This window comes from Protopterus annectens, chromosome 15.part0, assembly GCF_019279795.1.
Source record: "Protopterus annectens isolate FY-2018-M chromosome 15.part0, PAN1.0, whole genome shotgun sequence".
NCBI classification, from domain to species: domain Eukaryota; kingdom Metazoa; phylum Chordata; order Ceratodontiformes; family Protopteridae; genus Protopterus; species Protopterus annectens.
The window spans coordinates 397,523,651-397,536,554 of record NC_056749.1 but is presented as its reverse complement, the minus strand read 5'-3'; the positions used below and the strand labels follow the sequence as shown (position 1 = coordinate 397,536,554).

Genomic DNA, 12,904 nt, shown 5'->3' with positions numbered 1-12,904 from the left:
CCAACCTCACTCATCTGAGAAGTGGTGGCCAGATTAGTTGCATGGTAAGAGAAAGAGAAACAAAAAGCAGGAAAAGGAATGGAGTTGGATCCCATCCCAGTCCTCAATCCCCCAGCTGCAGAAAGACAAGAAGGTGAGAAATAAAATACAACAGTGAATACACATGAACGTATACAATTACCTCAAGTTAATGAGACAACTGTACTATTCTTCATGCAAGTCTGTTGCAGTCAAATTCAGGGAAGTATTACAGAACCATTAATCACCTGTCCTTTGTCTAGTTGGCAGCATTGTAGATGAGGATGGGGGCAACATGCCCTTTGGGATTGCCATAGCAAACCCTGCTCTAGCTCCACTTGTAATGTTTAGCCTGCAATACTTGAAAAATAGTGGATGAATGACAATGTGTAAGCTTTTGGGATATTCTCAAAGGTACTACCTAGGGGATGGCTCCTATGGTATCTCTGCCCTTAGTAGAGTGACACCTTCCCACAGCAGGTAAGTGTTAGTTATGGAATATGTGGCAGAAAACAATACAGTGAGATATCCACTTAGCGATTAGTGTGCTTAGAGCTGAGCAATCCTTTGATGGTTTCTGCAAAGGCTACAAATACCTGGTCAGTCTTTCTGTAAGATTTTATTTTATTTGGGTGGTACCTTAATCATCTGTGTACATTCATGAAATTCAGGATTCTTCCATTTTTACTGTGGTAGTATTCTTTAGGTTCCAGGTTTTAAACTATATTATACAAGTCACAGCAAACATAGCAACTATTAAGTTTGTAATATTTTGTAAACAACTTAAAATATCTCAGCAATCACTCAAGTTACACAAATACTGTTTAGAGCATTTGGTTCACCCAGCTGAGAGCTTTCATATGAGGCTGATCAGTTCCGTCTGTGCTACTTGGTTGTTCAGATATTTATAAAAGCATGACATTTATCACAATCTAAGTAAATATTATTTGAACAGCAATTATCATCTCTTCACCTGCACTAGACAAAAGTCAAATATCAACAGTTATGTTTGCCACTGTACAAGTTCCAAGATGAAATATCTTGATACATTGCATGTGACATGACTTTAAAATTAATGCAAATATAAAAAAAAACATATCTTTGAGGTGTTAGTAGGATGCAACTATAAAAACACCTACAAACATCACTCGGCAGTAATGAGTTAACAATAAAATCAAAGTTGTTTACAATATTTACAGTATATAGTTTCAGTAAACAAGCTGGACAACATTAAGTATAACAATCAAGGAAAGACCGTCAATCTGGAGGTAGCATGCTGTTAGAAATCAACTCCTAGTGGTACCTGTCTTCCAGGAGTTAGTAAGCTGTCTGACAGCAAATGAAGAAGTTAATTGTCTCTAAAGCACTAGCACTCAAGTTTCCTTCTGCAAGTTTTCAGAGAAGGCCTTTTTCAACTCCGTGAGGGATTAGGCTGCTTAATTCATGTGGAAGTTTGTTCCATAATATTGAGCCTAGTTGAGGGCTAGGCACATTCTCCAGTAGCTATTTTATATGGAGGTTTGCTTTATTTGATAGCTTTCTCCTAGGTACCTCTTATGGAGTAACCCTGGTCTTGGTTGTGTAGTTTCTATCACAAAAGGCATGCAGTACCCACTATTTAATATTTTGTGAATAAGAGCACCTGGGAGATAAGTTTATCATTCAGTGAGTGGAAGCCATTTTAGATGTTGTAGTAGGTTACAGTGATGAGACTGACTGTCAGCATCCATATCTGATATATTTAAGAATTTTGTGCCGTGTAAAACTCAGAGGAAGACTGGATTACAATTTAGGAGAACAAACATTTTTGGCTAGGGAAAAGCAGGCTAAAGAAGAGTGTTAATTACAAATTATGCAGCAGAGTTTAAGTTGAGCTAGTACTGTGTTAGTTATTTTGTCTGTATTTGAAAATGTTAGAGAGGAATCAAGGTTAAGTCCTAGGTATCTGTATCCAGAAACGAGGGTAATAACACTGTTGTGGTTATCAATGATGTTAATAAGAGGAAGATGAGGGAGTTTTTGAGGAGCTGTAAATAGAATATGCTTATTTATTTGTGTATGTGTTGTTAATTAGAAGGTAATTATCAACCTGGCTGCAAATCTTCGAGAAAGACTGCTGTAGTTTGCTCTGGAGATCAGAGGGGCATTTACTGGCATGTAATAGAATGATGCCATCTGTATGCAGGATGACATCAAGGACTGGGCGGTCAATCTGTAAGATCACCAATAAATAATGAAAATAAAATGGTTGAACTTTTGTGGCACTATGAATGTTTAGGATACCAGGTGATTCTCCAGGTAATTTTGGAAGCACTTGAAAAAAGTTATGGAAAAAATTATGTTTGTTCAGTTTCAAAAGAATATTTTGGTTAACGGTTCTGAATGCCCTGATCATATCTACAACTATCTCAGCAGTGAAAAATCCATTATTAATGTTACAAAAAAAATTAGTTACAGTGAGTCAGTCAGTGGGGTACTAAAGGCATTTCTAAAACCATGTTGTTTGCCTTGTAGCAAACCATAGCTATTAACATACTGCATTGCTTGTACAAGTTTTTTTTTTTTTTTTTTTTAATATTTTTACAAGTATAGGCAAAGTAGACAGAGAGCAGAGCTAGATCAAGTCCTTGACAGTTTTGAGAGAAGATATTTTAGCAGGATTGTGAATAAGATATATATATATATATATATATATATATATATATATATATATATATATATATATATATGTGTGTGTGTGTGTGTGTATGTATATATATATATATATATATATATATATATATATATCTATATATATATATATATATATATATATACATACACGTTGGTTAAGGAGTTTGCATTTTTATCTGTTGCCCTTTTTTGGGAAGGTGTAATGTAACTAGGTGGCTCTGGATGAGGCTTTATAAAGATTTTTTTTTGAGTGTAATGGTTTTAAGGATTTTCCAGGAATGTGATAGTTTCTTTCACGGAGATCTCTGTAAAATGGAATGTTGATGCATATTCAGCTGATGGGAATAGTGCTCATTGAAAGAAGTTTGGAGGGTGGTATTGAGATAAGGTAATGGGTTGAGACGATCTAGTGATTGCTTACATAATGGCAGTGATAAAGCTTTTGTACTCTTCTGGTAGGAGAGGCTAGCTGTTCTATTTTAAAGTTGTGGTATATTATTTTGGCTTTATGATTTCATGTGTTATTTCATTTATTTAATTCCAAAAACTGTGGTGAATTACTGGTAGCAGAAGATTGTTCGTTTCTTAAATGTATGGATTCGGCCAAATTAGTTGCCACACTAATTTGCTTTCTTAGTGTTTGATATGATTAGTGGAGGTTAGAATTATTTGGGTTTTGTTTCGAGGCTGACAATGTCTTATCCCTCTGGTTCATGAGGGTTTTAACATCACCAGTGAACCAATGGCATTTTTGACCCCTCCTGTCCTCTCTGTGAGCAAGGGAAGGGTTAGCCTTGTATAGAGGTGGGGGTATAGGTAAAGTAAAGCTCTGCATATGCTGGGTTATGAGATATAAAGAAGACCAATCGACATTTTCCAAAACTTGCTCTAGGGTAGGAAGCTTATGGCTAGGGAATGGTTGACCTATTGCAATTTCTGGGGAAGGATCTTTGTCTTTTTAAAATACCAATAGGACAGAACTCGGCAGTGGTCACTTAGTGAGCTTTGAACAGTAGAAATGATGGAGCACCAGTATCAAATATTTGTAACAATAACACCTAAAGTAGTATGGCTTCCTGACAGCTGGTTTGAGCAGGTAGGGTTGTTTCCTAGTTGCTCAAGGGTAAATTTTGCACCTGTTTTGTTTATACTGAAATCACTTAATACAATAGTATTGTTATCAATGGTGTCACTGTTAATGCATGTCATTTCTAGTAATTTTCTGTTAATAATGTTGGTATTGTTATCCAGGGGATTTGATGAGGTGGTTGCAGTAGTAGTGGTAACATAATTGCAAGATGCAGTGTACAGATTTGTTGGAAGAAATAGGACAGGGTTTGAGTGTGTCGCCAGACTTAAGTATGAATCTCAGACAGTAAAGAATGTCTCAGATAACAGAGTAAGAAATGGCAATGCTTTCTGAATTACTTGATGGGGATGGAGGATTGCAGCAAATAAATGTGTGTTAAGTACTGATTCCTAAAAATATGGGTAACAATTTCCTTGTAGTATTGTAACCATTTTGGGAGCTGATTTGGTGTAAATTGTCTGTGATGTAAAGACAGAAGGATAAGCATAAAAGGACTGAAATGTATAAAACTACACAGTTGAAGACTAGTGGGGAGGGCTGTACCTATAGAAAAAACACTGAAGTGAAAATCTATTGTCTGACTTACTGGTATGTGTAAGATCTAAATTATGTGTGACAGGTATGTGTAAGGTTATGGGGATGGCAAATAAAAGAAAAAGAAAAACAAGTTGAAAGCTTTGGAGGATAGTGAAATAAGAACAGACAGGCCAGACTAGCTGCCACTTGAATGTAGAAAAGTTATAGCAAAAAGTCCAAATGTGAACTCGTCAATGTGAGGATGGGTAGTCAGAGTAGTTTACTTTGCATGGTAAGGAATGACTGGAGGTTTTGCAATTTGAATTTCTGTACTAAAAGGGACTTGTTAAATTTGGGCAAGTCAAGAATGGGTCTTCATGTGTTGTCTTTTCTTGGAACCAAGAAGGGCCATGAATAAAAGCCTCTTCCTTCTTGCCCCTTAGGAAGGACTTCCACAGTTCTCTGTTGTAGCATAAGAAGCTGAATGAGCAAATAAAGGTGTTCTTTTCCTAGTAACCTTTGGTCTCCCATTGTTCAGGAGATTTATCGTCAACTTTAGATGGTACCCATTTGCAATGGCATCTTGTACCCATCTGTGTGAACGGAGTATAAACTAGTTTATTCCACTGGAATCCAGTACCAGCTTGAGATTCAACTTTTTTCGCAACTAAAAATCTCTGAATGGTATCCAGACCTCTTTGGTCAGATGGAACCTCCTGGACTGTTTCTTTTTTTTCTTAACAGGTTCCAAACACCTACGCTGATAGGGTGGGAGGTCTGCAGCTGGAAAAAACTGATCAAGTATGAGAAAGGAAATTGTCTTTAAAAAGCCAATAGCAAGACTTCATCTAGCATTGGGATGGAGGCCAGTGTAGATGTGGTGGTTTCCAAAATATTCACTGTCATGAGGCAGTCGGCAAAACTAGGAATTTTGAAGCCCTTCTGCAATGTGTCTGGTGTAGAAAGTACAGTTGTGTACACTTACCATATGTAGATGTTCGAGTGTATCCAGTGTTGAAGTCCTGACTTATGGGATTTCCTGCTTTGGAAGCCCTTGGTCGGCCCAACTGCCAGAGTAAAAAAATCTCTCCTCCTAAGGCTGGCAGATGCTCTACCCAGATGTCAGTACGTTTGGGTATAAAGGGAGCCAGCTGACACCATGACATCAGTATTTCTTGTTCCAAGAAGGTAGGAGCTTCATAGGTGACCCTTAAGTGAGGGGTAAAATAAGAGGAAAAGGTGTCTCAAACACTCCCTAAGGAACTGTTTCATTAGGGGGTGGGAGAAAACAGGAGAAAGATTAAGAATGTGGGCTGAAATGGCATTGGCATGCACCTTAATGAATGAGAAGGATAGGTTTTTGTCCACCAAGACAGCCAGATAGTCTAAGATGGCTGTAAGGTTGGCTGAGGAGGGGTTGAGGGCCTTCTCCTGATACCAATCAGAGAATCTTTTCCACTTGGAAGAGTAGTTTTTTTCTATTACTGAATCTTCTAGACTGAGTTTATTAAGCACCTGCCTACTCAGAGAGCTCAGGGTAGACGTTTGTTGAATTATCCAGACTGAGAGCATGAGAGTCTGAAGATTTTGGGTGCAGGAGTTTCCCCTTTGCCTGAGTCAACAGATCTACTCTCTGGGGTAGCTGCCAAGGCTTCTCTGTGGCCAAAGTCATTAGCAGAGGGTACTAATGTTGCCTGGGCCAGTCTGGGGCTATCAGTATGATCCTAGGTCCTGCTTCCCTGATTTTTGGAAGGGCTCTTCAAAGGACAGGCAGGGGAGGTAACACAGAGAAACAGATTGTTCCATTGGAATGAAAATATATCTGTCCTCCAGGCTGTGTGAAGTTTGTTCCTGGAACAGAATCTTTTTATCTGAGTGTTGTTGTCAGTGGCAAAGAGGTCTATTTGCGGGGATCCTCATTTCTGGGCTATGTTGGGAAAAGTTTTCTAATCCAGCTGACACTCATGGGGATCCATCAAATCTGCTGAGGTGGTCTGCTGAAGTGTTCTGAGCTCCAGGAAGGTACTGAGCCCAACAGGTGCAACCCCATAGCATCTGCTGTCTCCTAGATCTTCACTGCCAGATGGCAAACAGGGTAGGAGTGAATGATCTTGATGGAAGACTGAAGGAAGAAGAAAGCCATAAAGATTTCCTTATCAAACAAAACAATTGGCTTCTCAATAAAGTGGATGACCTGGAAAACAGGAAGAGAAGGTCAAATAGGAGGATTCTGGCATCCCTGAGAGAGCTGAATGAGAAGATATATGTTTTGGGTGAAAGCCAGATCCTTGAGGAGCTTTGACTGACTTGTGGCTTGTATGAGGCAGTTGTCCAGGTAAGGGTAGATTTGGGTACCTCTCATTCTGCAGAAGGTGATCACAGGGGCCAGACATTTTGTCAAGACCATGAGAATAGTAGGCAAGCCACAGGAAAGAGCAGAGAACTGAAAGTGACACACAAAGTATGAAAGTCTGTGTGGGATTTGTTTTCCACAATGGAGAAAGTTGTCAAATTTGACATAAAAGAAAAAGAGTTCCCCCATGGAGTACTTAGCTTTTGGAAGATTTCTCACTCCGGTGAGGACTGACAGATGCACTCACTACTGCTTTGGGCTCAAACAGCAAGAAAGACTGATGTCATGGCATCGGCTGGCTCCCTTTATACCCAAGCATACTGACGTCAAGGTAGACCATCTGCCAGACTTAGGAGGAGGGAATTTTTTACTTTGGTAGTCGAGCCGAACAAGGGCTTTTGAAGCATGAAATCACATAAGTCAAGATTACAACAGTGAAACAGGAAGAACATCCAGAGAGTGTTCTGGTGACAGGACTCAGATGTCCATCCATGTGCCTGAGAAGATGGCCATCAAACAGCCCAAGTGTATACGAACCTGCAATGATGGCCATATACACAGGAACATGATGGGACATATAATCTCTGACAATCTCCAGAGCAATCACTCAGAGGTTCTGCATCTGATACACTGAAGGAGACATCCAGGTGTTGCTCATTATCTTTGCCTCACAGGCAGTGACCATTCCTGAAACCACCATGTCCACATTGGTCTCCATCATAATATACACGGACTTTTTCCTGCCCTTTAAGCCATAGCTTCCAAACACATCTCTTGGTCTAAGTAAATTCATATTAAGGAGTGGAAAACATGACACTAACCACAGTGAGGATTACATTCCTACCCACCTTATCCAGTTTGCTTTTGCTTTTAAACTAAAAAGGTCAGTACCAACAAAGGATGTTTTGAAGTTCTCAACAAACTCACAGAGATGGGGCCAGGTATGCCCAGGACTAAATGCTTGTTTATCTGCCTTCACTGCTCCACCTACTGCATTACATGTTAGTTACATGGGGAGATTTGATAATGGAGAAAGTGTTGACGCTTGCAACTACAACTCTGTTCACTGATCTCAAAATGGCTAAATTTGAAATATGAAGGAGATCGCAAACAAGTCAGATTGAAAATAGATCATGGTGGGAAAGACAGTTAAGGACCCTGCATGGAAAAAAGTGCTGGACACTAATTCCCAAAATAATCCATCATCCTTGACTCCCTATCAGGAACTCGGACTGACAGACTCTGACCCATTATATTCCCATGGCCATCAAAGCATCTTTTTCAGTCCTCTTGGACAGTGGTTATAGCACTGGACTCTTGCCACATCCTCTGCACAAGAGCTACCATCTCATCTGTAGAGGAAAGTACCAAAGAGGAGGATGGGGAACAGTTAAAAGCCTCCTGCAAGATATGATACAATGAAGATATGAGATCAGCTGGCCAAGATCCCATCTTTCTCATCAATTCTATAATTTCCACAAACATAGGATCATCAGGAGGAAATAGTGAGGAATGTTCATCATTTATATCAATACTCCGTGTGGGAGTCTCTAATGGAGAAACTATATGCTTCGTCTTCTACTTCCTTTTCCTCAGCAGACAGAGTGAGACTATACAAGGATGAGAAAGAGGATTAGGGCCTGGCAAAGTACTGCCATCATCTCCACTCCACTGCGTCTTGTGGGTATATGCGTCTTGTGGGTATATTCAGAGGATGGACCCAGAAAGTACAGTTATATAAGAACTTACCATAACAGTAGATGTCTTACTGATTAGTGCTGCAGTATTCCAATACTATTGGGTTATCTCAATAATGTAACTTAATGGCCATCCAGAGTACCAAAGCAAAAAAAACTACTATAGGACTATATAGCAAACATATGGCCTAAGCCCACAGACATAAGTGTACATAAGTGGGCATATGAGCACAAGATACTGAGACTCTCTCTAAGCAAAGGGACTTGGAAACAACTGAGGAAAACATCTAGCCAATGATAAAGGTCAGCTAAGAGAAAGGAAGTGTGGAAGTCATTCCTCACAGTCCATGAGTATACATAATATAAACATAAAGAAAAGTGGGAAGTAATACTACAACAGTGATCAGTAGGATATCTACTGTTACGATAAGTTCTTGTACAACTGTACTATGTCCTTCCTTAGATCACTGTTACAGTATTCCAATACTATTACATGATTTCGAAAGCTCATCAGTTATGAAGTGAGGATGGACCAGGAACACAGGAGCTGCCAATTAATCCAGACAGAACAGATCTAGAAAAAAAAGCTGCCGATCTAGAGAAAGAATCTACCCTGTAGTGTTTTGTGAATTTGTTAACGGATGACTGGGTGGCTGTCTCTAAAATAGCATTGGAATCAATGCCTTTGTAAAAGGCTTCAGTGGAAGAAACTGCCCTAGTGGAATGGGACTTAACCAGAGAGGATGAGGAACCAGATTTAGAAATCCAGTTGGCAACAATTTACTTGCAGACAGGATTTCCATGAAATTGACAAACAGAAGGTCTGTCCTCCTACAGTTTTGATCTTGTCCAAATAGAATCTGAGTTGCCTATGCACTTCCAGGGAGTGCAAAAGCCTTTAACCCATGTTTTGAGAATTAGGAAAGAAAGTAGGCAGATTACTTTCCTGGTTGAGAGATGACTTATTGACCACATTAGGCATAAAAGAAGGATTAACCCCAACAGATATCCTTGTGGAAATATGGAAGACAGGACAGGCAGTTAGGGTTTGGAGCTCTAAAACCTTTCTAACATAGGTAAGGGCTACTAATACAATGGTTTTCCCAAGTACAACATTTTAAATATGCTGAACCTGCTGGTTTGAAAGATCTCTAGGTATTTCCAGCATAAAGTTAGGGTCCCAAATGGGGGGATAGCCCTCCTGGGTGGGTTTAAATGAATGATGTCCTTGTGAAACTGCTTCAACTCATTCCTAGAGAACAGAAGGGGTGGATCAAATAAGTATGCATTTACAGTGGAATAGGCTACACCAGTTTTTAGTAGCTTACACAGGTAGGACAAAATTACAAAGACCTCCATCCTGCAAGGGGCTCTTATTTTTCTTAAGAGCTCACCCATGTAGGACAGAATTCCTTTTGTGACACTAGATTGAAAATGTCCATTTGCGTACAAAATCTTTTAGTAGGTTTCCTTGCTTCCTGGTGAACCTGGAGCATGTCCTCACAAAAATGGTGTGTAAAAGGGGTTAAAATTATATCATCCACAGTGCTAGAGCAGAGAATCTATTTTTTTCTTGAGCAAGTCCACTCAGTAGGTTAACTTGTGGTGATGACCCCTACTCAGAGGATGAAGAATGGAGAAACAATTCTCCCTGAGGCAAAAGTGAGTCACTGGCAAGATTTTTGGTCTGTCCCCTTGTATCTTTGACAAAACCTTCAGGATTAGGAGTACTGGAGGGAAGGAATGTGGAAATTTCCCCTCCCATAAAAAAAGACACTGCATCCATTCTCTAGACTTGGGAGCAATGGATCCTGGAGCAAAACAGCCTGAGTTATTTGTTGTAAGGCAGGCAAATGGATCTGTCTGGGGTATGCCTATTTGTGGACTATGTCCAGGAAGACCTCCCTGTCAACATCCATTCATGAGGGTCTTTCAGGAACCTGCTTAAAGAATCCACCAGTACATTGTCCTGGGATGGAATGCAAACTGCTTGTGGAAACACACTAGCTTTTATAGCTTTGTCTCACATCAGAAAATCCAGTCTACATAGTTTGTAATACATTGCCCCTTTGTTTTATTTATATGCCACATGACTGTTGTGATGTCTGTGAAAGTTCTGAGGGCACATGGCTTTACAAGTGTGAAAAAATGGTACAGCCCTCATTTCTTTTACACTGATGTGTCCCTTCTTTTGTTTGTGTATCCATTAACCCTAAACTGTTAAAAGAGCCTATCCATTCTTCCTAAGCTAGTTCTGGTGCATTGGTGTGCATTTTTGAGTGGAAACATTTAGCTTGAATAGTCCAGAATTTCAGCTTCACAGAAAAGGAAGAAGTGGAATCTGAGAGTCCAATGGCTGGTAATGTTGAGAATTGAGAGACTTAAGGTACCATTGGATCTTTCTCATGTAAAGTTTGTAATAAGCTGCCATGAACTCCATAGCCCTTAGAGTTCCCTTGCAGAACAAGACTGGAGAAGAAGCAGATAAAGCACATGAAGAGTCTGCACTTTCTCTTGTAGAAGGCTAGCATGCACTATTTGACTAGCCTGCAACCTAGAAAAACTAGATCCTGTGTAGGGGGGTCAAAGTAAACATGTTTAGATTGATAATGAAATCCAACCTCTGCAGTAGGGAGATAGTGAAATTTAAATGGTTTAACAGGTCTTCCTGTGAGTTTGCCTGTATAAGTAGATTGGTCGAGGTATGAGAATATTTGTATTCCCAGAGTCTTGCAGCAGGCAATAGTTTGAGCTAGGCAGTTTGTGAAAACCATGGGGTTGTGGATAACCCGTAGGATAAAGCAGGGAACTGAAAGTGTGATGAACAAGCCCAGAAACTGGGGAACTTCATGTAAGAAGATGAATGGGAATATGATGGTAAGCATCCTTCAAATTTAAGGATACCAGAAAAGCTGGAGTAAGATGAAGGGTTGAAGAGTTTTAAGGGAAAGCATTTTGAAAGAAGATAACTCAAAGGTATTGAGGTTAGACAAGTTCAGGATGGGTACCCATTCTCCCCTTTACTGGGCATCAGGAAAGTTATAAGATAGAATCCTTTTCCAAGATGGAGTGGTGGCACAAATTATATGGTACCTTGGTCACAAAGAAACTGTAAAATTGGAGGTAGAAGGTGCACATGGCAAGGAGGATGAGGTGGAAGACCTTTGAAGCCTGGAATTTCCTTCCAAGTCATTTTGTAGTGTTGTTTAATAATGAAAAGTACCACCTGTCTAAAGTGATGAGATGTCAAGCTGAAAGAAAATAAATTAACCTTTTTGACAGAGGAAGGGGTGGACTAAGGTGGGAAGGAAGTGCAGGAAATAGGCTTATTTGTGTGGAAAAGGTGGGTTTCCCAGACTTGGATTACTTTTGGAGACTTTTGTAGGTTTGTCCTGAAATTATTTCTTGGCATTTTTCTGCTTCTGTGCTCTCTACAAGTAAAGGAAGTAGGCTTAGCTGGATGGTCTCTCTGATATCTGGAAAATGAGGTGAGAAAACTTCTAAGTCTTGCATAACTTTTCTTTTTTCCTGTACAGATTTGAACAGGTAAGATGCAGCACAGCCAAACAGTAAATCCCTGTGAATGGGGGTGTGGGAATCTAACAGCTTAGTTTTGGTATCCTCAGGAAGGGAATCTGAGCAAAGCCATGCAAATCTGATGACAGATCCAGTGGCAGCTGCCCTGGAAGAAGCTTCCACTTTATCATAGCGACATTTAATGGTATGTCTAGCCACTTGAGTTGCCTGAACCACCATGAAAAAAGTATTCTGTTTAGCTTCAGAAACCTCAAGGTTATTCAAAGCTCAAGTTACGAAGAATGGACAGTAGACATTTTGTCATTATGGGTCTGATAAATCAATGCCCTGACAGTCAGAGTTGCAGACATGTATGCCTTCTTTCCATATCTGATCATGGGCCTAGTGTCTCTATCTGTAGGTAACACATTAGCAGCAGGTAGCAGTTTGATAGGCTTGTTAGTGGAGACAGAAACACAGAGGGATCTGCCAAAAGATTTTTAGATAGGAACTTTACATCCTCTTGCACTTTGTAAAACCTATCAAGGTCTTGGGCTGGAGGCTGTAAGTCAGGTGAGGAGGATGTAGATGCAAAACCATCACAAAAAGATGCCAAAACTGGAGGAACAGGAGTTGTTATAGGAGTTCCTACCTCCAGCAAACTATATCTCTTCTGCACATCAGAAACTTGCCTGAATTTCCATTCAAAATGCTGCATCATTTTTGGGGTGGTTTACCAAGAGGAGATTTTCTCAACAGAAGAGTCTGAGGTCATTGACCTGGGGAATGAATCTGAGATGAATATTTATTTTATTTATTTTTACATTTGTTAACCGTGTTAATCCGACTGGGCCCAGAGAGCTCTTTTTCAGTGGAGACCCTAGGAGAAAAGCTCCAGGAAAGTAATTAAAAAATAAGAAAAACCTAACAATTCAAGTTGTAAGATACTTAACAGTACAAAAACAGAGATAAATACACAAGATGAATATGTACAAGGCAAAAAGTACAGTATTTTGAGAATGCAGTAACAAAATGTTTGAG

At 39.7% G+C, this 12,904-nt stretch overlaps 1 protein-coding gene across 1 annotated transcript in view; it reads right to left on the bottom strand.

The window, feature by feature from the left end:
- RPS6KA6 (ribosomal protein S6 kinase A6) overlaps positions 1 to 12,904 on the bottom strand; it is a 1,361,734-nt gene that overhangs the window by 885,969 nt on the left and 462,861 nt on the right. The gene's annotated exons all lie outside the window — the stretch shown is intronic.